This window comes from Anabrus simplex, chromosome 6 (genome assembly GCF_040414725.1).
Source record: "Anabrus simplex isolate iqAnaSimp1 chromosome 6, ASM4041472v1, whole genome shotgun sequence".
NCBI classification, from domain to species: Eukaryota; Metazoa; Arthropoda; class Insecta; order Orthoptera; family Tettigoniidae; genus Anabrus; species Anabrus simplex.
Genome location: NC_090270.1, coordinates 108201550 through 108229327, shown reverse-complemented (window position 1 = coordinate 108229327; position 27778 = coordinate 108201550). Strand labels below are relative to the sequence as shown.

Here is a 27778-nt window from a genome sequence, read left to right as displayed (position 1 = left end):
TAACTAATTATAATATGTTGTCTTCAGCAAGTGACTCCTCAAACAGGAACACTACGTCCTCGAGTTCGTTACCTATATTAAGATTCGCAATGTAGTATCAGGTGATAGGGTCTTTTAGTTACTTCCAGGTAAAATTTGGTCTAAAATGATATTCCCCGAATAACCTTTACCGACAGAGAGAAATGAAGCAACTCCCATTAACGACAGGAAAGACTATATCTACAAGCAGCAAGCGGAGGTTGCCGCCCTTAAATAACAGACGCCGTAGCGTCGGGGAGAGTTGGGAAATTTGTCAAGAGAAGATTCATTACTCTTGAATGAGTAAGTAAAACATTGCCTGATAGCTATATAATTATACATACAGAATTATATTTTTATATTGTTATTTACAGTATATTTCCTGAGGAATTTTTTAGCGACTGTAACTGTACATAACTGAAGAAAAATTCGAAACACTTTCGTGTTCAGTACCTACATATTATGATGCATAATGAAGATAAAGTATTAATGGACAGATTCTCTAGTGTGCAAAGGTCTACTTAGTAACAAGCCGAGAGTAATTGGTCATGTATGAGAGATTTCTCTGCTACGATAAGGGGTCATAAAATTAGACAGCTAAAACTTTCCAAATGTGTAATCCAGTCTAGTTTTTCCACGAGAAAATAAAATAACGTTCAATAAGAAGTGGAGGTAACGGAATTTTCTTCGATAATGTAATACGTGTTCAATATCAAAAGCTGTGAAAATAATGCCACAGAAAAATTTGTTACACAAGTGTATATTTTCTGCATCCTCAGTCTCATTTTAAGACCTCAAGTCGCTCCCTGTGCGTATTTGCATAAAAAATTCCATAAGTATCATTTTTAGAAAAAAATGCATCATGTGTAGGACATGCAGTCCAAATCCTGACATTATTACTTCTAGGCTTAACAAAAGTAAACTCGTGTCATTCCGAGGTGGTGCAGCTCTTTTCAGGCACACCAATAGAGGTGAGCTGCATGTACCATTTTACCCACATACCAGCCCTTCTGCCATTCTCAAATTTCTGGCAGTACCGGGAATCGAACCCGGGCCACCGAGGACGGCAGTTAATACTGCTCGCCATTACGCTACGGAGGCGGACTAGGGTTATTATTGCGAACGAAATACAGGCCAGTTGCTAACCTAATTAAACCTATTTCTCTTTAAATAAGACATTCCTTTTGACTTCAGAATAACATCAAATTTTGTGATGAAAATGAGAAAATAATTCCAACGACTAGATTGTGTATAATAACTGTTGTATGCAGGAATTCTAATTAGATGCAATCTGGCCGCCTTCTCGTCAATTCCGATGTGCCGTTTTGCTCTAGTCCTACTAGATGGCAGAGTAAATAGTCTCTTGGGAGTCTATGGCTGAGTTGTTGAAGTGTCGGGTAAACACCAAATGTGTCGCCAGATATCTTTTACATGCCGACATACGACATGGGAGTGTCAAACGGACTATTCCACCCTTCAAAAATCCGACTACATTTGTCGGGCTTGAACCCGCGATCTAGGGATTCATAGACCGACACTACCGCTGATCCTAGGAGTGATCACTGGAGAAAAATATAGATAGACCAATAATAGGGTGGGGTGTTATCTTAGCGAAAATTCATATCTTGGATTCGCGAACGCTGATCTCCACTTTGCCGATGATTGCGCCCGAAGAACAGCATAGGTTGCCATCCCGTCTTACATTATGAGAAACTGCTACCACAGTAATGCGGGATTGGTAAAGTTAAGGAAATTCATTCAGAAAGAGAACGGGTTTGAAATACACAGTTCAAAAAAATAGGGGAACATGTTTTTGAACGTATGCCATGCTCCACAAAACAATACTTCACACCCAGGTATATTACGAATTAAACCTTTATTTTTTACCGTTGAAGTATACAAAAGAACATCGATGGCTGCGCGTTCATTTTCAGAACACAAATGGAAATGTCCAAATAGGGGCGAAAACAAAGTGATAACAGTCCTCCAGGGTGGATTTTTATCACAGTTGGAAAGCTTCAGTATGGTGTATGTCCTCCACGAGCATTTATCACAGCTTGGCACCTACGTGGCATGCTCCGTGTAAGTCGACGGAGGTCACGTTGCGGTATCAGGTCCCAATCTTCAATGAGAGCTTGTTCGAGGACTTTGAGAGTGTGGTGGAACAGGACGCCCACGAACACTTCTGTCAGACCTATCCCACACATACTCGATGGGATTAAAGTCGGGACTCACTCCTGGCCATTCCATCGCTTGAATGTCCAGTTCTCGCAAGACAGTTCTGGTAATGTGCGCTAAATGATCCTTGGCATTCTCGCGCACGAGTAGCCTACGAATTCAGGGCCAACACCGCATGCAGCAACCAACACATGCTGTAGCATTATCTACTCGATGTACCCCGCAGCGGTAAGATTACCACGGACGACGACAAGATACGTACGGCCATCAATACTGATGCCACCCCACACAATCACAACCTTGTCCGAATCGGTCGCCTTCCTGGACAACATTTGGCATGTACTGCTCACGACGGCGTCTCCATACACGTTGACGTCCATCACGCTGTGTAAGGAGAAATATGAACTCGTCTGTGAACAACACAGGTCTCCATTGACGAAATTGCCAGTTGACGTGGGTACGGGCAAACAGAAAGCGAGCTGCGCGATGTTGCTGCCTTAAACGGGGCACTCGGAACAGGATGTCTGGGTCGTAAGGACACTTCTCTTAACTTGTTCCTTACTGTCCGGTCAGACACCGCGACTCCAGTGACCCTCCTGAGGTCTATGTTGCAGTTCTCTGGCATTTGCTGAACGACGCTGAAATGAACAGATTGTCAGATATCGGTCATCCTGTGGGGTTGACATGTGTCCACGACCTTGTCCAAACACCCTTGTGAACTGGCCTATCTCAATGTAGCGATTCCACAAGCGGTGAATAACTGACGGAGAGACATTTACATCCACAGCAACACGACGGAAAGTCCATCCTTCCTGGATCAAAGTGACGTCCCTTGCGACTCGAACCTCTCATGGGATGTGCTGGTTGACGTACAACGTGCTCGAATGACCGCAGTATTCTGTATCTCGCAACGACACACGGCTATTCACTTTGTTTTGAGGGGTCACCTGACAGTTTAATGCATGGCTACGCCTACAGATGGGGTATAACTTCGATTTGACATACCCTGAGTAGCTAAGGTCTCAAGGTATGCTGTATGACCACTGGAACCCCATTTATCAAATTAACTTTCACATACCAGATGTTACAAAACATGTTCCCCTAATTTTTTTGAACTGTGTATTTAGTGGCAAACACAACGCATCTGTCCTTGTAAAAAAAGTTGCTCAAATACGGAAGTAAATCAGCTTCCCCAGTCAGCTATTTCTTGGCGAGACGGGAATCCAAACCAGAGACTGAAATTACGAGGGCTGAAAGGAAAGGACTAATCGGAAGAAATATGTCTCATTTCTTCTATTGACAAAGATTGGTTTACAGTATGAGACGTCATAAAACATTTTCAGTACTGCAAAATTCCATTCTCAAAACTATGCTGTACGATTTATAAATGTTGCTGTAAGGCTCTATTTAAGAACATAGTTTTGGTTTTATGTCCTAACTACATTTTACGGTTTTCGGAGACTCCAAGTGCCGGAATTTTGTCCGGCAAGAGTTCTTTTACGTGTCGGTAAGTGTTCCGACTTCAGACTGGTGTATATGGGCACCTTCAAATACTACCGGACTGAGCCCAGATCGAACCCGCCAATTTTATCGTATAAGACCAGCGTTCTACCACCTGAGCCACTCACCCCGGCTTAAAGTTAAACAATTTGAGTACTATAGCTCATTCCATGTTACGGAAACAGTATTGCTCTTATGACAACAGGGTTCTGTTCAACACTATCAGGGGAAAACTGCGGCATATACATTTGTGAAATTCAGTATTTAAGTTCAAGACAAAAAGCGGAAGAAACTAATCTAAAAATGATTTTTATGAACTAAAGAGGACGGGGGTTTTACAGGGGCTATTTTTGGTTTGTATAGAATCGGAGGTAAATCACGCCACAAACCTCAGCACTGAAGTGTAACGCAAATTGCGGTAGAAAATTTTAAAAAAAATATGGGTTTGAGGGGTGAGGGTTGCATTTAATTGCATTTAATACATTTCTCCAGGCAATATAGGCTATAAAACAGACGCAATAAATAAATACTGTATGTGACTCCACAAAAAATCATAACACTATGTTAAAGAAACCACACACTTAGGCTTATCTCATAACTCAATGAACACAACAATTACGCACTGATTTCAAGCCTAAAAACACATACGCAACAAATTAGTGATGTGCGCGAGTGATGCCTGGAATCGCGGTACTCGATTCTTTCGAGTCCAGGCTCGGACTCGCTTCGCTTGCGAAGGCTCGATGATAGCATGACGTCACACGTTCGCTCACTCGCCGGCTCGTAGATGGATGAAGCATGCGTACAAGCGGTCGCTGAGGATTTATGGGATTGCGACAGCGCGGTACGATATGAAAAAACTGAATGAATGCGCAAAAGGAATAACCTAAATTTGATAATTACTTGAGAACGATAATAATGCCACTTAATACGCATAATAAGATATGAAAATATCCGTTTACGGCGTCTCGCACACACTTCACTGAATATGCCATCTATTCTAATATTGATAATATAGCTTATCTGGCCTTCATAGCCCAACTTGGCCGGTTCGATACTGGTTTATTCCGGTAGTATTTGAAGGTGCTCAAATACGTCAACCTAGTGTCGGTAGAATTATTGGGACGTAAAAAATCTCCCGGGGGACTAAATGCGGTACCTCGGCATCCCCGAAAACCATACAAATGTACGTACTTGGACGTAAAAGTTATAACATTATTATTATTATTATTATTATTATTATTTCAAATCCCTGTCACGGTATGTATGTTGTAATTAGTGTATTTTAAACATGTGCTATTTGTAGACTATAGACGGTATTTCTGCACACATTGTATTGCTTCGCTACTGGTAAATTATATCTCATGTAGCCATTATGCATATACACGGGCGTAGATGTGCTAATATGATCGGTAGTATGACAGATTTATTGTAACCATAGCCTATTGCTAACCGCGCCAAAGCCTACAATCGTCCGGGGGAACAGGTGAATTACAGCAGTTTATATGTACATCATACTTTCGGCAGATATAATGTCGGGTATTAAGATGAGGCGTCCAGAATGTGACGTACGTTCACGCAGCAAATCAGCGGACAGAACGTCATTCTGTTCTAGCTAAACAGCTGACAGTTTGTTAGTAAGTCACAACCTTTAGTGCCTATGATGATGATAATAATAATCATAACAATCGAATTATTGACGACCGATGACTGAACAACATCAATCATCAGCAGCAAACATATTGCACTCCACACCACAAAAATATTCTGTGGGTGACCCTGAATGCCGTGCACTCCAGTACAGTAGATTTTAGTTCTAAGGCATGTCCACAGATAGCGACACCAGTATGCTTGGACTCGAGTCTGGAGTCGAGTAATACCGATTCTAAGAGCACATTACTCGATTCTACTCGATTCCGTCGCTAGCCCATCACTACAACAAATAAATACTGGAGATTACTTCACTACAGATGTGAGCTGCCGGCAGTTCACAGAGTGAGACTACACGAGGCTTGTACCAGAGCTACAGAGAAGGGAAATGAAGGCAGGCAACGAAGCGATGGCTGTTCCCGCCATTGAGCCTCCTCCCTACAAATGTATTTATGAAAAAGACAATTTTATGCAGTTATTTTAATAGCTCACAGGCAAAAATGCCTCATCCTTTTTATCTTTCATAATACATCACAAAGAACAATATAATATTCCTTTATCAAGAGGAATTATGGGTGTCTCGGTGGGGGTGTGTTCAGTCCTGTAGGTCCATAAGAGCAATACTGTTTTTTTAACATGGAATGAGCTATAGGTACGGAATATATTTTTTTCCGAGTACAAGAGACAATGCAGCTACTGGGCGAGGTACCCCATGGCGTTTATAAGATTTTCACATTTCTTTCAATACCACAACCACATGTAAAGTGAACATGAGGCAGTTCAGGTTTTACTACTACTACTACTACTACTAAGAAGAAGAAGTCCAATAGTCATTTACGCATTAACAGAATATACCTTCCCTACACCTACAGTTATATATTTTTAGACATGTAGCAGGTAACTGAATACTTTAAAACAATGAAGAACAGAGGATGCATATTCAGGGGTTTGTGTTTCTTGTCGCAGTTGTTGGACGAGGAAAACCACTTGATAGAGACCAATTTCATTATAACTACTTTTCATTAATTAACCGTAGCCATCCCGATGCTCTACGAGATTTCAATTTTGCGATCTTCTGTTCCACTTGACCATTCTATTCGACCACCAAAGGCTACTTATATCAGGTTGTGATGAACGCGGCACTTGTCTCATAATTAAACCAGTCCTCCAGGAAGCGCCCAGTCACCTGCATCAGGCAATGACTGGGAATTCATGAATGTAATGCAGTAACTGGAAGCACAAACGATGCTTATAGGTGTGTTAATGTAAGGTAGAAGTATGGAGCAGGAGTGGATACAGTAGCATCTCCATGAAGATCGAGAGGTTTATTTTCTGGACTCATTTTAGTGTCATTTTTTAAGATTTCTACTAACTGCAACATAATGAAAACAAGAGGTTTCAAATATAAGCCTTGAAAACAAACATCTGAGTGCTAGAATACAAATGATTAAGGAGACCAATGAGTCAATACCCGATGCATACGAAAAGTGCTTGCTACCTTCACTCTCCTTTAGAAGTAATCGAGAAGCAAATTAGCAAATGGAACTTGTGGTGTGTCTCGGGTCGGGTTTCGAAACACTTGAGGTAGGTGACTGGAAATTTCAACGTGTTTATATCATATCAACACATCCATAAATCTAGTTGCTGTCTTACGTTTTAAGGTAACGTTTACGTTTAAGTGAGAAGCAGTACATTTACAAAATATGTCGAACTTACATTACGCCGTGCAGAGAGAAAATCGGGGGAGTGATAGTTCAATCACGAACAATTCAGAGTAGTATGACGTGCAGTATAAGGCTGTGACAGACCCTAGGTTGTTAAGTGTTGTCTTTATATACACTAACCCATACAGAGATACAAAGTGTCGACACAAACTACAACCCACAGTTCATATAGCATGAAGGGATGTTTAGTGAGATGCAATAAGGGTTTGCATAACTAATTACAACTAGTGAATGAGGAAAGAAGGTTTTGAATACGCAGAATCAGTCATCTGCATGTCTATGAACATCTTGTTGCCATAAACGTGTAGATGAAGATATATTTATCTACGTGTTGTGATATAGGGATTTACCACACAAAGCTAAGAGAAGACATTGTATAACTAGAACCAAATGGGCAGTACACAACTTAATAGCTGAAAAACTTAAAAATATATTTTAGTCTTGGTAAGTAGTCATTTAAATTCCTGTAAATGAGCCCAAAAGTATGAGGAATGCCCTCTTTCACATCAGTTGATGTTACGAACGTAAGTAGCTTCCTCATTCTGGGACGACAGCTCACCTATTAAAATCTGAACGGGAACTGTATTTCAACCAACTATGTACAGTTCTAAATCTAGGACATTTGAACTGCATTTCAATTTTAGCTAGAAGTTACTGTAAATGAGAAGTGTCTGAAATGTTTACCATGAACCATCTCGAACTACTAGTTAGAAACAGTAAATTTAACAACAGGCTCTACTCAGACTGCAAACAACTCTGAGAATAAGCAGAGTTAATTTCGATGATTCGTGGTTACTCGAGTACACTTCATGAACTATTCAGTTAATTGACACTATACTTGAGTAGGGCTACAATGGAGTTAAAGCGGGATGACTTTGTAAGATGATGCTCTAACTGCAAATCATGTAAGTCACCGGGATGGAAACTAGAAGCACTGACGTTGGGATGCCAGAAACATGTTCACTACATTGGTAGCCATACACCTCTTACAACACTCCCTTCGTTTACATTATTGTGCATTAAAAACACTTTAAATACCACAGACACGATTTATTCCTAGTAGCTGAAATAACCTACGAAATCACCGGTCTGCAGTAAACTATGCTGAACACGACGAGCATGCGTAATAAATACACACCTTGCAGTGTAAACCAAGTGCTCGGCTTGCCAAGTAGGTCATGTATAAGAACAAACATTGCTTATGTTTCTTTAACCAAGAACATATATCAGAGAGAAAGCTCACCCGAAGGCTACCGAAACCAGAACAGCGAGATAACTGGATTATATTTCCTGTGAACTAAGAACTTCCTCAGTACACTGGACAGATTTACGTAATTAGAAACATAGTTTATCGCCATCTGGATAAGTGCACGTTGACACCTGTTATGGCTACATACCCGTACTAAATTACCAGCCATGTAAAATAACGACGAGACTGTCCTAGGAAAATGACTAATAAGGTCGGTAAATCATTTGGATGGACTAGGAACGAATTCAAACGACAGATTTCCACGGGTTTAGGGAATGTACGTTAAGGTTCACGTGGAACAATTGCTCTCAGAACATACGGTACGCTGTACACGAATATGGTCAGATTATTATTATCATCATCATCATCATTATTATTATTCGTTGTACTAACCACTTTTCCAATTTTCGAGAAGCCGAGGTGTTGGGAATTTTATCCAGTATAAGCTGTTTCACGTGTCTACAAATCTGACGTATTTTAGCTCCTGGTATCACCTGACCGAGCTAGAATGGAACCTGTCCACTTGAGCAACTCAGCTCTTTCAAGAAGAAAATTTACACCTAAGATTTACCCGAACTCCAACCTCGTCACACTGTTTCGTTTCATTCCCGTTCAATGCTAAGTACAAAAACCCTATTAACCAGTTTCATGGAGGTGACCTGCGAAGTAATTCCTTCTGTGTCCTGGAATCTAACCACTCCACTTCTTTATCATCTATCCCTGCGCACTAGCAGCAGAGATGTGTTACTGCCCCTTACGATGAGACAGAAGATAATTTCGAGATTGGCGCAAAAACAAACAAGCTGACGTACCTTGAATGCCATTATCAGATTTTATTCTAATAATCTGATAGTAGAGCAAGGTTGAGATAAGTATTTACGAAATGAAAACAGGATAAGGAGACCACACATTGTGGTAAAGTATCTTCTCGATTAACTGCACATGAAATTATGTAATGTTAGTGTTTTCACTTTTTTGCACAACTACCTTAGATTCTTTTCTAAGATACGGAAACTATTACAACAGAAGCTGAATAATGCTAGATGCATACTTCTAAATGTTACGCTGTTCTCACGTAACATCCAAGCGTCGCGTTCATTACCACCGCGTTCAGTAAGATTTTTTAAAAGCATTTGATTACGCCTGATGACAAAGCAAGTTTTTCGTAGCGAGCAAATTTTAGCTCCAACTCTTCAATGATTAAAGTGAGTGGTTATGGTTTGTGACACGATCCATTAAGAACAATGTTGAAGCGAGATGCGTCATTCAACAGAAGGCACGTCTTTTACTTGACGAGAAAAAAAAATTGAGAGTATATGTCTACAAGCCTACCAACAAAAAGCAATGGACAATGAAGAAAATAATATTCATTAAAAATGAATACCACACAACAACAATATTGGCTTTACGTCCCACTAACTACTTTTTCGGTTTTCGGAGACGCCGAGGTGCCGGAAATTTGTCCTGCAGGTGTTCTTTTACGTGCTAGTAATTCGAATGATATGAGGCTGACGTATTTGAGCACCTTCGACTACCACTGGACTGAGCCAGGATCGAACCTGCCAAGTATATCACAAAACAGATCAGTTAAGTCAGTTGACTGGATAGTCGAAAGACGCAGAATTCAAATGACCGTAGGCATAATATATTCCACCCCGCGACCTAGCGAGTCTGCGCCTTACCTGGAGGATCCGGGTTCGATTCCCGACCAGGTAAGGGATTTTTATCTTGACCTGAGAGCTAGTTCGAGGTACACTCAGCCTACGTGAGAACAAATGAGGAGCTATCTAACTGTGAGATAGCTGATTCGGCGTTGGTTGGTTTGTTGCCTTTGAAGACTTTACAGTCTAAATAGAACCAGAATATACTGTATTTGGCAAATTGTGCTGTAAGCCCAGATACATTTCTAATGAGAGAACGTCTTCTGGTATGGGTTAGAACAAATTTGTTACTTTCATTGATCGGTCCCAGTCTCATAATTGGCTTTGACAGTATGAGAGACTGGGCAATGTAATTCCATTCCTTATGCAGCAAATCCATAATGAACGGTGCGAAGGTATCGTTCATAGGGTCGTTGGGTGTGGGCTTGGCGGACAATTATGCAGCACCTTCTAGTTAAGCGGGGACAGTACGGGAAATCTCACTCATTTCTCTAGTACAGCACTTCAGTGACGCCTAGGCTACTTACAACAGCTGACGGTGGAGCTGACGACGGGTGGCAGGCCCTATAGGAAAGGGTTCAGCCTTCGGGCTGAGGATTCAACATAATCCGACAATATATAATACTATACAGCAACCATGACTCCATAAGGTACTGTCAAGTATATATTCAATGAAGTCATTCTGACATCACGCCAAACCGGTAAGACAAATTCCAGTAATCACACAATGACCTTCATTGAATAGGACACATTCTATACATTTCACCAAACGTTTCTCATGCGTCGGTTTATGTTTCTACGGCTTGTAATATTTCATAAACATTGTTCATTCATCGATAAAAAGGGAATCCAAACGAGCTTATATCCTTTGAATTGCCGAGGTTCTCTCTTTTGCCGGTCAGAGTTTCCCTGCTGTTAGGGCCGCATTACGGGTTTTACAGTGGTGGGAGAAGTATAGAATATTCGCAAAAGAGCATAGGGCATTGTACAATTCATTACTTATTTAAAAAAAAAAAAAAACTGCTTCATGACAACCATAGATTTATAGAACTCTTAGTATGAAGGAAGATTTACGGCAATCTTTCCCAAGTACATTTCAAATGAGAGGTCCCCAAAGTGCCTTACATATAAGACGAGCAGAGTTCACTGAGCGGCGACTATGCGAATTATTGATGCGTTAGAACGGCTAGGGTAACCTTTCCCGAGCTCGAGGGAGAGGGAGGATTTTAGCAGGGGGACACGCCCTTACTATGCAGTCTACTTGTCCCACCCGCAGTTCAACTCTCTTCCAGTCAGCGGTTATACTCCACGCACGTATGACGATTCTTGTACTGCTCCCCTTAATCAGCAGTGTATACATTTGAGATATTTAAACTCTCAATGTGTTTGAATGATCGAAATAATACGTAAACTTTGTGTCATTAACTGTATCTCTGTAATCTTGAAGAATAGATGAAAGAAAGAAATTCTCTTCGTACAAAGCATGAAGGCCTTCGGAAGAGTGGTAGGCTTTATGCGCGATCACTTACCCCTGGTAGTCATTTCTGATGTAGACTGAACAGCTCTCCAGAAGCAGACGTCTCTTTTCAAGTTTTCGCTTTTCTGACGGCGAATCGAGCCAACGTCCTTCAAGTGAAACGTGCACGCCTTTTTCGCCTTGGTTTGGCAGCCCCCTTAAACAATACGTAAGTGTACAAATAAAGTAATCCACATAAAAAGTACGCTAATCAGGGACCGATTTTTTTTTTTTTTTGCTTCAATGGCGCTGTAAAATTTAAACCACTGTATGTTACTCGAGGCTGAATGTACACATTTCAGTCGAGTCAAATTCAAGGTGGAGTCTGAATCGAATACAGGTCAACTGGGAGGCGACTTGTTCTCAACCATTAAACTTAAGACGGCTTTTCCCAAGAATGTTTGATTTGTTCTACAATACAGAACCTTGGACCTGTCGAGATATCAGGTTTATCAGAATAAATCATCTCTTAGTATGCAACTGGTTATTCAATTAATTGATGACCGGGCGGTCAAGGAAACTGCACTGCCGATGTAGTTCAACTGCGGAGCAGAAGGGTTTCGCCAAACTTTGCTTCAAGTCTCATACTAATCAGAGTCGTTCTAACATTGAGAACACATGTCTAAGTCTGCTAATAAAAAATTACAAATAATATTCTATTCCACAAGGAGTGTTCATTTTTCCAGCATTAACTGTCATAATGAAAGCGGAGATTTCAATCCGATACGCGGAAGTGAAAAGCCATCTACCTCAGTCATGGAGGGCCCCTGGTAGTCAACACATACACTATTCTCGTGGGATTGGAACTTCCGATAATTGCCAAAAACTATAAGAATGCATCAATCTAAGCCTTCACTCACGATAAATTCGGTGCAAGATTTCAGCGAAGTGTCTTGGTGGTGAAATTTTTTACAGAAACACCAACCCCCTGTGGGTGGGGGAGGCAGACGAAGAATTTACCCACTGTATCCCCTGCCTGCCGTAAGATGCGACTAAAAGGGGCGACCAAGGGATGATCAAATTAGAACCATGAAACTACTTGTGATTAATACCACCACGCGGGGAACACCAGGGGTCGCTTTTACTTGCGCTTAGTACCACTATGTTGGGTGCCAAATAGGTTTGTGATTAGTAGCAAACAAGAGCGCGACGGCTTTTACAGTACCTGTGATTAGCTTTTTTTTTCTTTTTTTTTTTTGCTAGTTTGTTTACGTCGCACCGACACAGATAGGTCTTATGGCGACGATGGGACAGGGAAGGGCTAGGAGTGGGAAGGAAGCGGCCGTGGCCTTAATTAAGGTACAGCCCCAGCATTTCCCTGGTGTGAAAATGGGAAATCATGGAAAACCATTTTCAGGGCCGCCGACAGTGGGGTTCGAACCTACTATCTCCCGAATACTGGATACTGGCCGCACTTAAGCGACTGCAGCTATCGAGCTCGGTCCTGTGATTAGTAGTACTATATGAGGGACACCATGGGATGAGGGAACCCATGGTTCTGACTTGCCTGTGGTTAGTACACTTATGTGATAAACACCATAGGTTTGCGTTGCCTGTAAACGGATCCATCCATCCATCCATCCATCCATCCATCCATCCATCCATCCATCCATCCATCCATCCATCCATCCATCCATCCATCCATCCATCCATCCATCCATCCATCCATCCATCCATCCATCCATCCATCCATCCATCCATCCATCCATCCATCCATCCATCCATCCATCCATCCATCCATCCATCCATCCATCCATCCATCCATCCATCCATCCATCCATCCATCCATCCATCCATCCATCCATCCATCCATCCATCCATCCATCCATCCATCCATCCATCCATCCATCCATCCATCCATCCATCCATCCATCCATCCATCCATCCATCCATCCATCCATCCATCCATCCATCCATCCATCCATCCATCCATCCATCCATCCATCCATCCATCCATCCATCCATCCATCCATCCATCCATCCATCCATCCATCCATCCATCCATCCATCCATCCATCCATCCATCCATCCATCCATCCATCCATCCATCCATCCATCCATCCATCCATCCATCCATCCATCCATCCATCCATCCATCCATCCATCCATCCATCCATCCATCCATCCATCCATCCATCCATCCATCCATCCATCCATCCATCCATCCATCCATCCATCCATCCATCCATCCATCCATCCATCCATCCATCCATCCATCCATCCATCCATCCATCCATCCATCCATCCATCCATCCATCCATCCATCCATCCATCCATCCATCCATCCATCCATCCATCCATCCATCCATCCATCCATCCATCCATCCATCCATCCATCCATCCATCCATCCATCCATCCATCCATCCATCCATCCATCCATCCATCCATCCATCCATCCATCCATCCATCCATCCATCCATCCATCCATCCATCCATCCATCCATCCATCCATCCATCCATCCATCCATCCATCCATCCATCCATCCATCCATCCATCCATCCATCCATCCATCCATCCATCCATCCATCCATCCATCCATCCATCCATCCATCCATCCATCCATCCATCCATCCATCCATCCATCCATCCATCCATCCATCCATCCATCCATCCATCCATCCATCCATCCATCCATCCATCCATCCATCCATCCATCCATCCATCCATCCATCCATCCATCCATCCATCCATCCATCCATCCATCCATCCATCCATCCATCCATCCATCCATCCATCCATCCATCCATCCATCCATCCATCCATCCATCCATCCATCCATCCATCCATCCATCCATCCATCCATCCATCCATCCATCCATCCATCCATCCATCCATCCATCCATCCATCCATCCATCCATCCATCCATCCATCCATCCATCCATCCATCCATCCATCCATCCATCCATCCATCCATCCATCCATCCATCCATCCATCCATCCATCCATCCATCCATCCATCCATCCATCCATCCATCCATCCATCCATCCATCCATCCATCCATCCATCCATCCATCCATCCATCCATCCATCCATCCATCCATCCATCCATCCATCCATCCATCCATCACGTTTTTGATCAGTGGATGTTTTTGGGCTTTTCATCATTTCGTCTCATTTCGCACCATTAGGAGCCGATGACTTAGATGTTAGGCCCCTTTAAACAAGCATCATCATCACCACCACAGAAACACCAAGGGTATTAAAATTTTGAATTTCTAGAGATATGTTAATTCTTTCTGACAATCTCAAATTGCATAGTAATTGACAGACCGGTGTCTTAAAACAAACAAATCGTCCCTTTTGGAACAAGAAAGTGTGTGGGCATCTCCAGACCAAAAATGACTTCAGGAAAAGGATATTCTTACCTAAACACTTAGGCCAAAAGGTTTTATTTCATTGTTTATTATTCACACAAAATTTCGTTATAATGGCGTATGGCCTTCGGAGAGGCCTGGTGCGGGTCTTTTTCTCAGACGGCCTATTAGACAACCTGCATGTCTTAAGATGAGGGCCCTACCTAGGATGATTTATAATGCTGAATACGTCACACACACAGCCCTCGAGCCATTGGAATTAACAAATTAAGGTTAAAATCCCCGACGCCGGAAATCAAACTGGGACCCTCTTGACCAAAGGCCAGCACACTAACCATTTAGCCATGAAGCAAAATTTCGTTAATGTCAGATGACTTATAACCTGAATCCTGTTCACTACTGAAAAAAAACTAAAAGACAAGCAAGTACAAGATACAAGTAAATGCAATTTAGTGTCCAACGCTGTAAATCAAACAGAAGAGCGTGACCATGTCTATTGCCAGGGAAATTCTTCAGTACTACCACAACCTCACTGGGTCATAAATTTAGGTATATCCGGTAGTTCACGAGCATGACCACGTCGTGCATTAACCTTGGACATTAACTATGCTCCTGACTGCCGGGTCGAATGTAACGAAGTCTGCCAAATGCCTGTCCTCGCAGAGACAGTGCCTACGTCCGCAAGGAAAAGTAAACACTCCTTTCCGGATGTGATAATTCTTTGCCTCGAACTATCGGGAGGAAACGAGTCATGTCCTCTATAACAATGCACAATTCTGGAATGACTACATCCCGATACAATTACGAGTAGATTTGGGAAAATAATTATGGGTCTACCCAGCTGTACAGCTAATTGTGGAGTGAGAATGATGTGCAAAGATATAAGTCTGCGAGTGGACATTATTAAAAGGATAAAGTATTGGTTGAGAATGAAGTTGCGAGAAGGGGGCGAAATTTCACAGACAGCATATCAACACCAAATGAAACATCAGAACCAAGGATACTGGGTGGATGGTGTACGGAATGTTTTAGAAACGATTGGAATGGGATGTTACTGGGAAAAAGAATGTATAGAGAAGTTGAAAATATGTAAAAAAAATAGTTCTAAGAATTAAGGATATTGAAAAACAAGACATTGATGCAAAATGTAGAAGTAAGAGGTCATTAGAAGAATTTTGTAATATATATGGGAGAATGAGAATAAATGTAGAGTTTATAACAAAAAAGAGAATGAGAGGTATAATATGGTGGTTAATGGGGATACATAAAAATAAAGCATATAGAAGGAACAGGGATGAAAATAAATGTTTAATATGCTCTGAAGAGATGGGATGGGCACACCTTATAAAAGATTGCCCTATGACAAAGGAAATACGAGAAAAATTCACAGACGATGAGGATGTAAAGAAAATTGAGAACGAAAATCAGTTGTATACAATTGTAAAGTTATTGAACAGAGAATGGATGCACCCGGATAGAATTGCAAAATTATTTAACATTATTAGGGGAAGGTGGAGCAGGAAATTGAAGGAAGGAAAGGATGTGATACATGTCAGCCAGGAACCGAACTGTGCCTAAGGTAACCTAAGACAATATAACTCCGTTGAAGTCTAGAGCCATTAGGTACATGGGCTTAAGGGATAGCATGGAACTACCTCGTTACAGTAGTTCTACTAGTTTTATGTATTGTCGAGTAATAATTTCCGTTTTCTCTTTTTTTCTTAACAGCCTGCAAAGGCAATATTAGCTTTGATAATCTGAAAAGATATCACTATAAATAGATGTTTCGGTTTTTTTTCTGCCATAATACTATATATGAATGGAAGTCCAACATTCAGTTTATAGTATTCTTTCTCTGTTCAATTTCTATGCACCTGTTTTACATGAACATTCATCGCATGTACTAATTATTAACGCTATTCACAATAGTTATTTAAGTTACTCCTAATTTTGTATACGGCATGTATCACAAATTATGAAATTATGAAACGATTACAATAAATAATACCCTCTCCCTAATCTATGATTTTCGAGATTAAGGGAGACGGGTATCTTGAATCTTGACTACACCCCATAGGAAAGTAGAGTTGAATACAAAATTTTACGATCGTAAACCATTGTTCTTAATTCCCGGGCCAAAAGTCGACGTTGAATAATAATAATAATAATAATAATAATAATAATAATAATAATAATAATAATAATAATATTATGCACAAGGTCCGTTATGATACTGTAGTATCGATTGCAAGTGGTCGTTGCGACCATTATTTAAAGGGAAAATCCAACGAGGTAACCAATCCTAACTATTCGAGAAATTGAAAGAGAAGGTACCTTCGAAGGATTAGATATCGTCAAAAGAAAATGAGGGACCACGAAGGGCGTAAACATAAGACTCCAAGGACCTCACAAATTTAATATCCGGGTCAGAAGAACAAGGGAGGCCGATATAGGAATCATGAGCCTGGCACCAGCAAGTGGAAGCAATGTCAGACTCAGCAAGGGTCTGGCTCCTTGGCTGAATGGTCAGCGTAGTTGCCTTCGGTTCAGATTCCCAGGCTCTGTTCCCGGTCGAGTCGGAAATTTTGACTTTTAACCGCATCTGGTCAATTCCTCTAGCTCAAGGGCTGCGTATTTGTGATCTTAATACAAATCTTCATTTACACACAACACACCACCACAGAAAGATGAAATAGTGAATACATCCCCCCCCCAAATAGGGTTACCAAACGGGAAAGGCATCTGGCCGTAAAAACGGGCCTAATCCACATTGATGCCGACCCCAGGTAAATGGGAGAAAGTGGAAAGACGACGACTCACCAAGGATCTCTGTGGATGCTAACTAACGCTCCCAAGTTGAGCCCCAAAGGCCCAGCCGCCTCTTACAACTGTCAGTTGCGAGAGAGAACTTAAAATCAGGTGACCAGATTTTGGAAATTATAAACCGGGACACAATTGTATATTTGTAAAAATACTGAAACATCTAGAAAATAGGACAAAATAACTATGCCAGTGCCAAAATATATTCACTCAAGATATAAATTTCAGTCAACTTCAACATTTTCTATTTTGTATTCCTTGGAATCATGTATATCAAGATAGCAATTTAGACTGTCTTTTTAAATTCAGTCGTAAAAATCTACATAAGTAAGATCAAAGTGACTTATCAATCAAAACTTATTTAACTGAACTAAGTGCAGCCTGTTTTGCTCACCATTTCAGTTAATACTTGTACCACATCCGTATACATTCAACAACTGAATGTGTGTTCATTGATGGGAACATTTTTCTTTACATTCCTCCACGACAAATATCCACCCGACAGCTACAGTTAATTTTTCACTGTTCAAGTTCTTTCCATACATATTCACAGCTTCTACAAGTTGATTAAACTGATCAAAAAGTGTACTGTCACAGAATTGTTCTGAAGTCTCTTATACTTTAAGAATCTTTACACTACAACTTCATTCCACGCAGGCTTCTCGCTCCGAGTAATTCGTCTCTTAAGATACTCAACACAGTAACTGAAAAGTGAATCAGTGCCACATGAAACTGAGTCAATGTAATGACACCCTCTTCCTCCAATTTTCTAAATAAGTCTGTCACATCAGTTGCATAAAATTTAAAGGATCTGCGGTTTTCCAATTTAGTAATGAGTTTCTCAATACCAAACACAGACTCTACAATAAAAATGTTTTCAGGCTGAAGAGATTTGCGGAATTTCTTATAAATCTCAAGTTGACTTCTTAAGAACTTCAAACAAGAGAAGTAGCGTTCTGAGAACATTTAGACTTCAGTTGATAGTCAAGAAATATGCATGTAAGGCCGTCATGTAAGTCTATAATGTGTTTGGCGGCTGGCAGTAATGTCACCCCCCTTGCTTTTGCAAGGCTAAGATCCTTACATTCCGCCTCTGCAAATGAACTGAATTATTTCAAAGATTATCTTCTGACAGCGTAAATATGAAAATAGAGGAATATTTTATATACAATGCCTTTCAAAATCAACTGGAAGTAAAACTGCTGAGATCTGAATGCTGTTGAGTACATGTACGCTGCACCCTATTCCAATTTTTTTATAAATTTCATTTGCTAATTTGTAGTAAACATTGTTCCTTCCTTTCCTTTCCTTTCCTTTCCTTTCCTTTCTACGCCACCGTACTTTTGTATTTGTGTTATCAGCAGATACTGCAACAACGTTGTCCTATAAACGTATTAGGTCAAACTTTCAGTCAGGTATGCTACCAGAGTTTCAGCAGTTCCATTAACAAGATTGCTATATTCAATAATCTTGACCGATTCCCAAAGTAGGAATGAAACATCTCAATTTTAAGTGGTTAAGTGTAAGAGAAGGCCATGAGTCCTTACTCCGCCACTACTAAAGATAAATAAATAAATAAATAAATAAATAAATAAATAAATAAAAAATAAATACATTTTGAAAAAGTTTATTATTGGAGGAATCAACACAAATGAATCTAACAGCCTCCAGCTCTTTTACAACTCGTTTTCCTGATGTGATCGTTGAAGTCTTTTCTCCCGCCCGCCTTGTGCTACTGTAAACTGAGTTACAACATGTACTCTACTTTATCTTCAAATTTTGACTTTCGAATATACGGCAGGTCTTATTTGAGATTAGGGCCTATTACTCAATGTACATTTTATTTTAGGCATGTTGGTAATGCTTTAGGCCTATTTTCCTCAATATTCCAGTTATTGAAGTTTAAAGTGAAAAATATACAACACGCGTTACACTTTTTAACACACTGTAAACTCACTACGCGTTACAATTATTGCTTTCGCTATGAACGCTGGAACCAGAAATGCCAACATTAATAATCCATCATATCAACACTGGAGACTGCCTTCGTGATGGTAATTCTAGCAGCACGATAATCATGGCGGTCGAGGTGGTGCTAACGACTTTCCAATTCGATAAGAATATTGCTGCTGAAACTGAATTCCCATCGACATTTTAAAAATAAAAACCGGGATATTTAGACACCCAGAGACATTTCAGAACACCGGGACAATTTGTGGAAAAGACCGACTGTCCCAATAAAACCGGGACGTCTTGTCCCCCTGCTTAAAATATCCCAGTGGAGCGTCTGTCCGATCGCTTCTGCCCCACTAGAAGCAGCGAAGAGCTCATTTCTTTTCCGTGTTCAGATCAAAAACGATTCTTCCAGAACTCTGCAGCAAGTTCACCCGTGGTACTGGCAGCCTATAAGCCATCAAGAGAGTACGGCCGACGTGTGTTTGGGCTGACGAGTAGATGTAGAGTGAGTGTCGGAACCCTCGCAAAGAATAACTTCCGATGCAGGAACTCCCGGAAAGCATTTCTAAATGTTTCAACTTCCTGACGAGGAGTCAAAACAACATCCATCCGGGTAAACCAAGTACGCCTCTGCAGCCACGGCAAAGCATTCCCCTTGGTCGAAATACAGAGATTCCCTGCATTAAAAAAGATAAAAATAAATACTAATCCAATTTAGCACAGGTCTTCTTTCTCACTTTCATCCTCAAACGGAGACAAAATAGATAAGATCAATACTGCCTAGAGACGATCCTCACTATGAAAATAGTTACGTGGACACTAGCATGGCAACTCCGACACCCCAGCATGACTACAGGCTCACGCTGTTCACTTAACACAGGCACATGATATTTTTAAAAAAATTAAAGACGTTCGTCTGGAGCGCGGCAGTGTATGGAAGTGAAACATGGAGAATAAAATAGCTTTCGAAATGTGACATTACAGAAGAATGCTGAGGGTGAGACGGATAGATTGAATCACAGATAAAGAGATGCTGAATCGAATTGTTGAAAGGAGAATGATCTGGCTAAATTTCACCCAGGACTTGTTCAGCGCATTTTTGAGGTAAGTGTAGGCGGTAAGAATGGTAGGGGTAGACTAAAGCATGAATATCACAAATATATTATAGTAGATGAAGTAGAAATGAAAATGTTAGCACACGATATGGTGGCACAGAGCTGCATCAAGTCAGTCTAAGGCAGGGATGGCGAACCTATGACACGCCACTAGATGACACGCGAGCACAACTTCTGTGGTACGTCAGACAACATACCAACGTATTTTAGCGGATATTTTTACATGTAACAAAATAGGTCGAAAATCTAGCAACATAGCATATTTTTAACATTACGCTTTAATAAATAAATATATCATTTCTATGGCCATATTTGTTTTATAAATTATATAGTTTCAAGCAAAAATATGCCTTATTCTCAAAATTTACCTATTTTTTTAATAATGTAATTTTCAGTGATGTTTGCAAAATAAAATAATGAAACATTCAGTGGAATGGATTGATATGCAATGCATACCTAAATGAAGTAAAATGATGGATTTCGTGATTTTAAAGAAAAATAACCGATGGCACACTAGCCAATAAAAAGTAATGAAGACTAATTGACACGCTAGCCGCTAAAGGTTTGCCACCCCCTGGTCTAAGGACTGGTGACCCGAATATCACGAAAGGAAGTTCTAAGAGCATTCAACAGTGACAGTAGATGTACTAACGCACTATAGCCGAAAGTGCTGTCGATATTTACCGGCCCTGCGGTCTAAGATTATCGAGCTTGAATCTTACCCCAAGTTCGATTCGCAGCCAGGTCAGGGATTTTTACCTGGACCTGAGGACTGTTTCGAGCTTCACCCAGCCAACTTGACAGCAACTGAGGGGCTATTTGACGATGAGCTAGCAGCTCTGATATAGAAAGCCAAGAAAAACTGCCTAGATGATACATCACACTGGCCACGCAACACCATGTAATCTGCAGGCCTTCGGGCTGCGAAGCGGTCGCTTGGTATGCCTGGGTTCATCATGGCTGTAGTGCCATGGGTTTACTCATTTGCTCTTGATATTTACCGCTTTTTTATTAAATAATATAACGGAAGACTGAGCGAAGTGCATATACAATAGAATTATTATGTAGATTATTCAGCCCGAAGGCTAGTTGGGAACCACAATAGCTCTTCCATCAGCTGTCCTACTGCCACATGGCCTAGGCGTCACCAAAGAGGCGTACTAGGAAAATAACCGCGGTAGTTCGCAGTTGGTTTCCTCACCGAGTTAGAATTTGCTATTAAATATCAGTCTACCAAGTTCAGGCAACGAACCCTAAGGAGTAACATATTCACACCATTTATAATCGGGATAACGGGAACTGGCTGCATAGGGAATGGCATACTAGCATGGCTCATACCTCAGTCACTTTCTTACTGTTAAAACCAAGGATAAGAGAGACAGGTCAATAAAAGTAGCGAATTTGTTATAGCCCATACAAGACGACACAGTGCATTGAAAACACTACGTATGGCAAGAGAAGGCAGAGAGAATTAGTTTGTGAATGTAAATAACGAGGTAAGAACTCTTTCGGAAGATAGATCCTTGTTAGATAAATCAAGATAAATTATTCTGAACGAATGAACCCTTAAAATAACTCATCATAAAGAGCGCAAAAAATTGGAAACTTTCAAGTGAATAAAAACTGTTCTGGGCCGATGACCTAGATGTTAGGCCCCTTTAAACAAGCATCATCAAAAACTGTTCAACAGGAACAGCCATTCGAGAAGCAGCTCTCCGACCAGCATTCGTATCCTCGTAAGCAACAAACAAAACGCCACGTGTAATGGAACAACTCTCGCATGCGTAACGTAGTGCGTGACCATTCTCCACGCCTGGTAACAGAACACGCGATCTTATGCTGATCAATATGAACAATAGTTTCAAGTGTACCAGTATCTCATGAAAGCGTACGACACGAATACCAATCGATCGTGACACGCGCCCTTATTATAGTAGGGTCAACTGTAAAAAGGTGTGAAACATTGGTGGAGATAAACGGCATTGATAGCATCACTACTGGAATACATGCGTGAAAGGAAATTGATGGCATTTAACCTACGAACGTATGCATCAGTGATATCATCGCAAATACTATACGTGTGAAGTAATTCACTATTTTACTTTCTGCACAACTACATCATACCCACTATTACCATCAACCCACGAACTCAACATGTAAACATCTTTCACAAAGATCTGAAACTCTAAGTTTGCCACCAGTTATTTTTAGAATATATTTCACTTTATTCCGCTCTGGCTGTATAGTATAATCTGTTTCTATACGTAAGTTTGTAGAGACTGAACTACAGCTTGTTTTTGGCATCTTCCTACCGAGTATACTAACTTACCAACAGAAGAAAGTAAGCTGGAATAAAATACGCATAATACCAGTTTGCTAGCACTAGGCCTTTTTCTTCTAGTGGTTTAACGTCGCAAAAACACATTTAATGTTTTCGACGACGTAAGGATGAGAAAGGGCTAAGAATGGGAAGATAGCGGCCGTGTGGCCTTAAGGTACAACCCAGCAAGTGCTTGGTGTGAAAATTGGAAGCCACGGAAAACCATCTTCAGGACTTCCGACGGTATGATTCGAAACCACCATCTCCCGAATGCAAGCTCAAAGCTACGCGACGCTAACCGCACGGCCAACTCGCCCGGTGATGAGGAAACAAAGAAAATGCTTATCAGTTAAACTTATTCACCATCTGGTTAGGTTTAACGTGGAAATAACTGCGGCAAAATCTCGGGTAAAATAAATTTCAAATGTAAACATTTTGTAAAAAACATCACTCTTCGCCGTGAATGAATAGCTAAATTGCAGCGCCCAAGCAAAGTGAACGATATTCTTCGTGTTTTATGTTTTTACTTCTAAAGAAGCGAACTGTAATCGTTCACAAAACTGAAGAAATGTTTCTGCGGGCCTGTCAGACCCAGCGATATTGTGCGATTCCATGGATATACCAAGTGGTACTCCTACCACAGAAGATTTTCAGATCCTGACCGACTCCATTATACAGTGTTCTTATTGCAACAGTCGTGTTTCTTCTCCATGTACCCCTAAATTAGTAGGATAGAATAATAAATGTGGAACGCACAGCGCGAGTCGCACCTGAAGAACTGTAATGTCTGCATCGCATGCACGATTCTTGCTTAGGTCAGCGAACAAAAGAAAAAAGAAAGGTGAAGGTCGTTCGCTAAGGTAAGGTAACTTTCGCGTTCCAATTGCTGACCGGTCCAGACGGTAACTCTGCACCGCAAGCTTTCTAGTGGTAGTGAGCGCCTTTCTAATCCCAGCAGATTCATTTACAGGCTGCAAAAAAAAAATCTGTCATCTTGCCGACCAGGTGTGACGTGACCATTTTCAGTCCCAGTGGGCTGTGATCCAGCACAGAAACCATCCCATATCTGTGAAGTATGCATCGTAAGTTAGTCTATAATCTCAACCACTTATCTTCGGACCAGTATTACGTATCAAGGGCAGCAGCAAACAGAATTGTTGATTAAAAAATGGCTCTCTTAAAAATTGATAACAGCAAATCGCGATGTGGCTTTCCGTCAATTATCAAACGACAATTCTGCCATATTCCTACATTTTTCTGATACACGCTGTGACCTGAAATGAAAATAATATGCTTTAAGTACTATCTTTAATGATTCAATTTCGGAAATGTATATTACCACGATGAAAGAAAAAAAGCCTCGAGGACAAATGTTTCCCAGAAAACTAACCTACACCTTAGCAGCCGTCATTAACAGGCTACACAACGCATGTTAAAAATATGCGAAATTTATATTACCAAATTGTGATTCGTAATGGCTGATGGAAAATTCACAACCTAAGCACCCCTAATATACAGTTACCTGGAAAACAAAGCAAACTACTGATCGCTTATTGCAGACAAAGGTACATCATTACAATACATAGCTTTTTTTAAAAAAGTCGCATGATCGCATGGGGACGCACGCTATCGGTCATAGTGAAATAATTACGATAGTTTAGAAGCATGCCTAGTTTCCACGAGGTATAGCTCTTCGAAAGTTGTGAAAAACGCAAAAGACTCCAGTCATACATCTGCTGAGGAAACCAGAGAGACTCCACGTTTCCTCTTAGACACACAAGCTTATAGGAGAAAATAAGCAACGCTTCAGGGTAAAAATCATCCTGGCTTCAGAAACCTTAGTTTATGGAACACACATGAGAAAAATCTTAGGATACACAAGGTTTGTTCCAGGAGAATACAAACCCGTATTTCCCAGGGATCGATGAGTATGACAATTCCTTAAAACCAAAGTTGCCCTGATCGGCATGTGGATTCCATAGAACACCTCTAAGACCGTTTTTTTTTTTTTTTTTTTTTTTTTTTTAACGGAACGGAGAGAACTATCTTATGCATGCCGACTGCTAGTATTAAGAATGTAACATACGTTTTCCCGTTGATCATGTTCATATTTTACTGAAAATTTAGCGAGAAGTTTAAGAAGCAAAGAATCAGCAAGTGCTTCGGTACAGTATTATGTTAACATAAAGAGATTAATGAACACTCAAATTATTTATTTATTTATTTATTTTTTTGCTAGTTGCTTTACGTCGCACCGACACAGATAGGTCTTATGGCGACGATGGGACAGGGAAGGGCTAGGAGTGGGAAGGAAGCGGCCGTGGCCTTAAGGTACAGCCCCAGAATTTGCCTGGTGTGAAAATAGGAAACCACGGAAAACCATCTTTAGGGATGCCGACAGTGGGGTTTGAACCTGCTATCTCCCGAATACTGGATACTGGCTGCACTTAAGCGACTCCACCTATCGAGCTCGGTTCTCAAGAATTTGTAAGCGAGCTATGGAATTGAAGATACAATGGGAAGCAGTAATTCTGATGAAACTTTTAGATTGGAAGTTACACATAAACAGCTAGGAGCGCTAATATATTGTATAGAGCAAAATGTTTACGAAGTTTATACATTGAATGATGGGAGCAAATTCATCCAAATATAACAAACTGGGAGCATTGCAAAACTACACACGTGCGGCGCAGTACAAAATCCAGCAGTAATGTCAAGACTGACCACCTTGATTTTACAATACAGGTAGAATGAACTTGTAGCTGCAAGTGAAATTAGTCTTCACAGTGTCGTTCAAAAAAAGAATATATCATGACGACTCCACGGGAGAGAGCGCGCGTACCAACCAAACCAGTATGGTCAAAGTTGAATATCATTTTTTTTTCTAGAAAGTAGAGATTCACCCTACTGACCACCACATATTGTATGTTGCATCTGCTTTCACAAATCCCACGCTTATCTAGGAAAGTTATTGTAGGATAATGATGTCAGTAAACAAACTATCCGAAATGACACGGTGTAGGAACTCATTCTGAAGTAAATAAAATGTATAATTGTAACAAGGCCTTGACTACTGTGTACAAGTATTTTTATGTATACGTAACACGCCATACAAACATGCAATAATGAATATCACTCCACGTAGAGTTTTCGTTAGGAAGGGCATCTGGACGTAAAACGGGGCCGGATCTCGCGTCTGCGACAGTTCGCACCTGTGACACTAGAGGGATTTAGGAAGAAGTAGTATTGTAGTTGAAATATCACCCCAAAATCACCAGGCGAAGCTGGTCCTCTCCGCGGGACGTCCAGCATACGGCCACTTTGTAACATGCTGCTGGATTAGCTCACGGTTGAACTCCCAATCCACAAGTTTTCTAGACACGCCAATAAAACAAAATTGAAAAGAACGCTAGCAAGCACGCATTCACCTAAATATTTGTAGAATAATGTAGTTCGCTCAATCAGTTGGCAAAAAAGCAAACCGAAAGGACAAACATGTACTTATGTAAATGCTAAAATAATTAAAATCAAATCAAAAAAAAGGTTATGTACCGTATGACTAGCTAGGCCTTGTTCTTCGCATCTAAAGCAGACTCACAGTGACGCGTAACTACTAGGAGACATTCGGAATACGAAAGCAATTTGTTGCCTCACACAAAGATGGCTGCGTTTCGAATCCCGGCAAAATCACGTGGGATTTTGGATATTAAAAGTTACATTCCATTGGTATAGATTCCACGTAAAACTACAGGCTTGCTTTTGCTTTCTAACTCATCTATCACCAACTAGTTCAACAGCTAAATAACAAGAACGAAAACAATGAATTATCAATCTATATTGCTTGTTCAGTTCAGTCTTCAGCCCGAAGGCTGGTTGGATCCTCAACAGCTCTGCCATCAGCTGTCATAGATGGCCTAGGCATCACTGAAGAGGCGTATTGGGGAAATGAGGAGGTAGTTTCCCGTTGCTTTCCTCACCGAGCCAGAAATTGCTATTACAGACTGATAGTCTGCCAAGCCCACTGAAATGCATGCACCGACCGACCCTATGAGCAACATTTTCATACCATTCATAGCAAGGACTGGCTGCACAAGGAATGGCATTACTAGCATCGCTCATACCTCAGTCACTTTCATATTGTCAAAGCCAAGGATAAGACAGACTGATCAATGAAAGTAACAAAATTGCTCTAGCCCATACCAGAAGATATAGTGCACTGTGAACACTACGTCCTGACACCAAAGGCATCTATATTGCTTATGAATGTAAAAACATTGTTAGGCCTATATGGTATGCTATCGTATCTACAAAAGTACAATTATGCACATTTCAAATAAAGCTGGCGACTTTGGGGCGGAGAAATGGATGTATGTTAACTGCAACCAAGACACGTTTATCCTCCCATTGTATCGTATGAAAAATTAGCTATGCACATCGTCTACACTGCATTACTGTTTTAGCCGCATTAATGTCACACAAAGCAACGAGAGGCCACACCATGACCAATGTGCGAATGGGATAAAAATATACTGTACACTATTTTGTGATTTAATCACTGTCCAAAGTGGAAGAAATTTGGAAGATACTATCTTGATCAAACTATGTTTAAACAACAAGAACAATAATGTTACTGGTTTTACGTCCCGCCAACTACTGTTACGGTTTTCGGAGAAGCCAAGGTGCCGGAATTTAGTCCCGCAGGAGTTCTTTTACGTGCCAGTAAATCTACCGACACGAGGCTGTCGTATTTGAG

General features: G+C 40.9%; 1 protein-coding gene across 8 annotated transcripts in view; it reads right to left on the bottom strand.

The window, feature by feature from the left end:
• The window catches only part of step (cytohesin steppke), a 512416-nt gene that overhangs the window by 90276 nt on the left and 394362 nt on the right, over nt 1-27778 (bottom strand). The window contains exon 2 of one of the 8 annotated variants that reach the window (XM_067149873.2): nt 11510-11653. The exons of 6 other annotated variants lie outside the window; for them this stretch is intronic. The gene's annotated coding sequence lies outside the window, so the exon portion shown is untranslated. Of the gene's footprint in view, nt 1-11509; nt 11706-27778 lie in introns of those variants that run through there. One more of the 8 variants, XM_067149874.2, reaches the window with a different exon arrangement.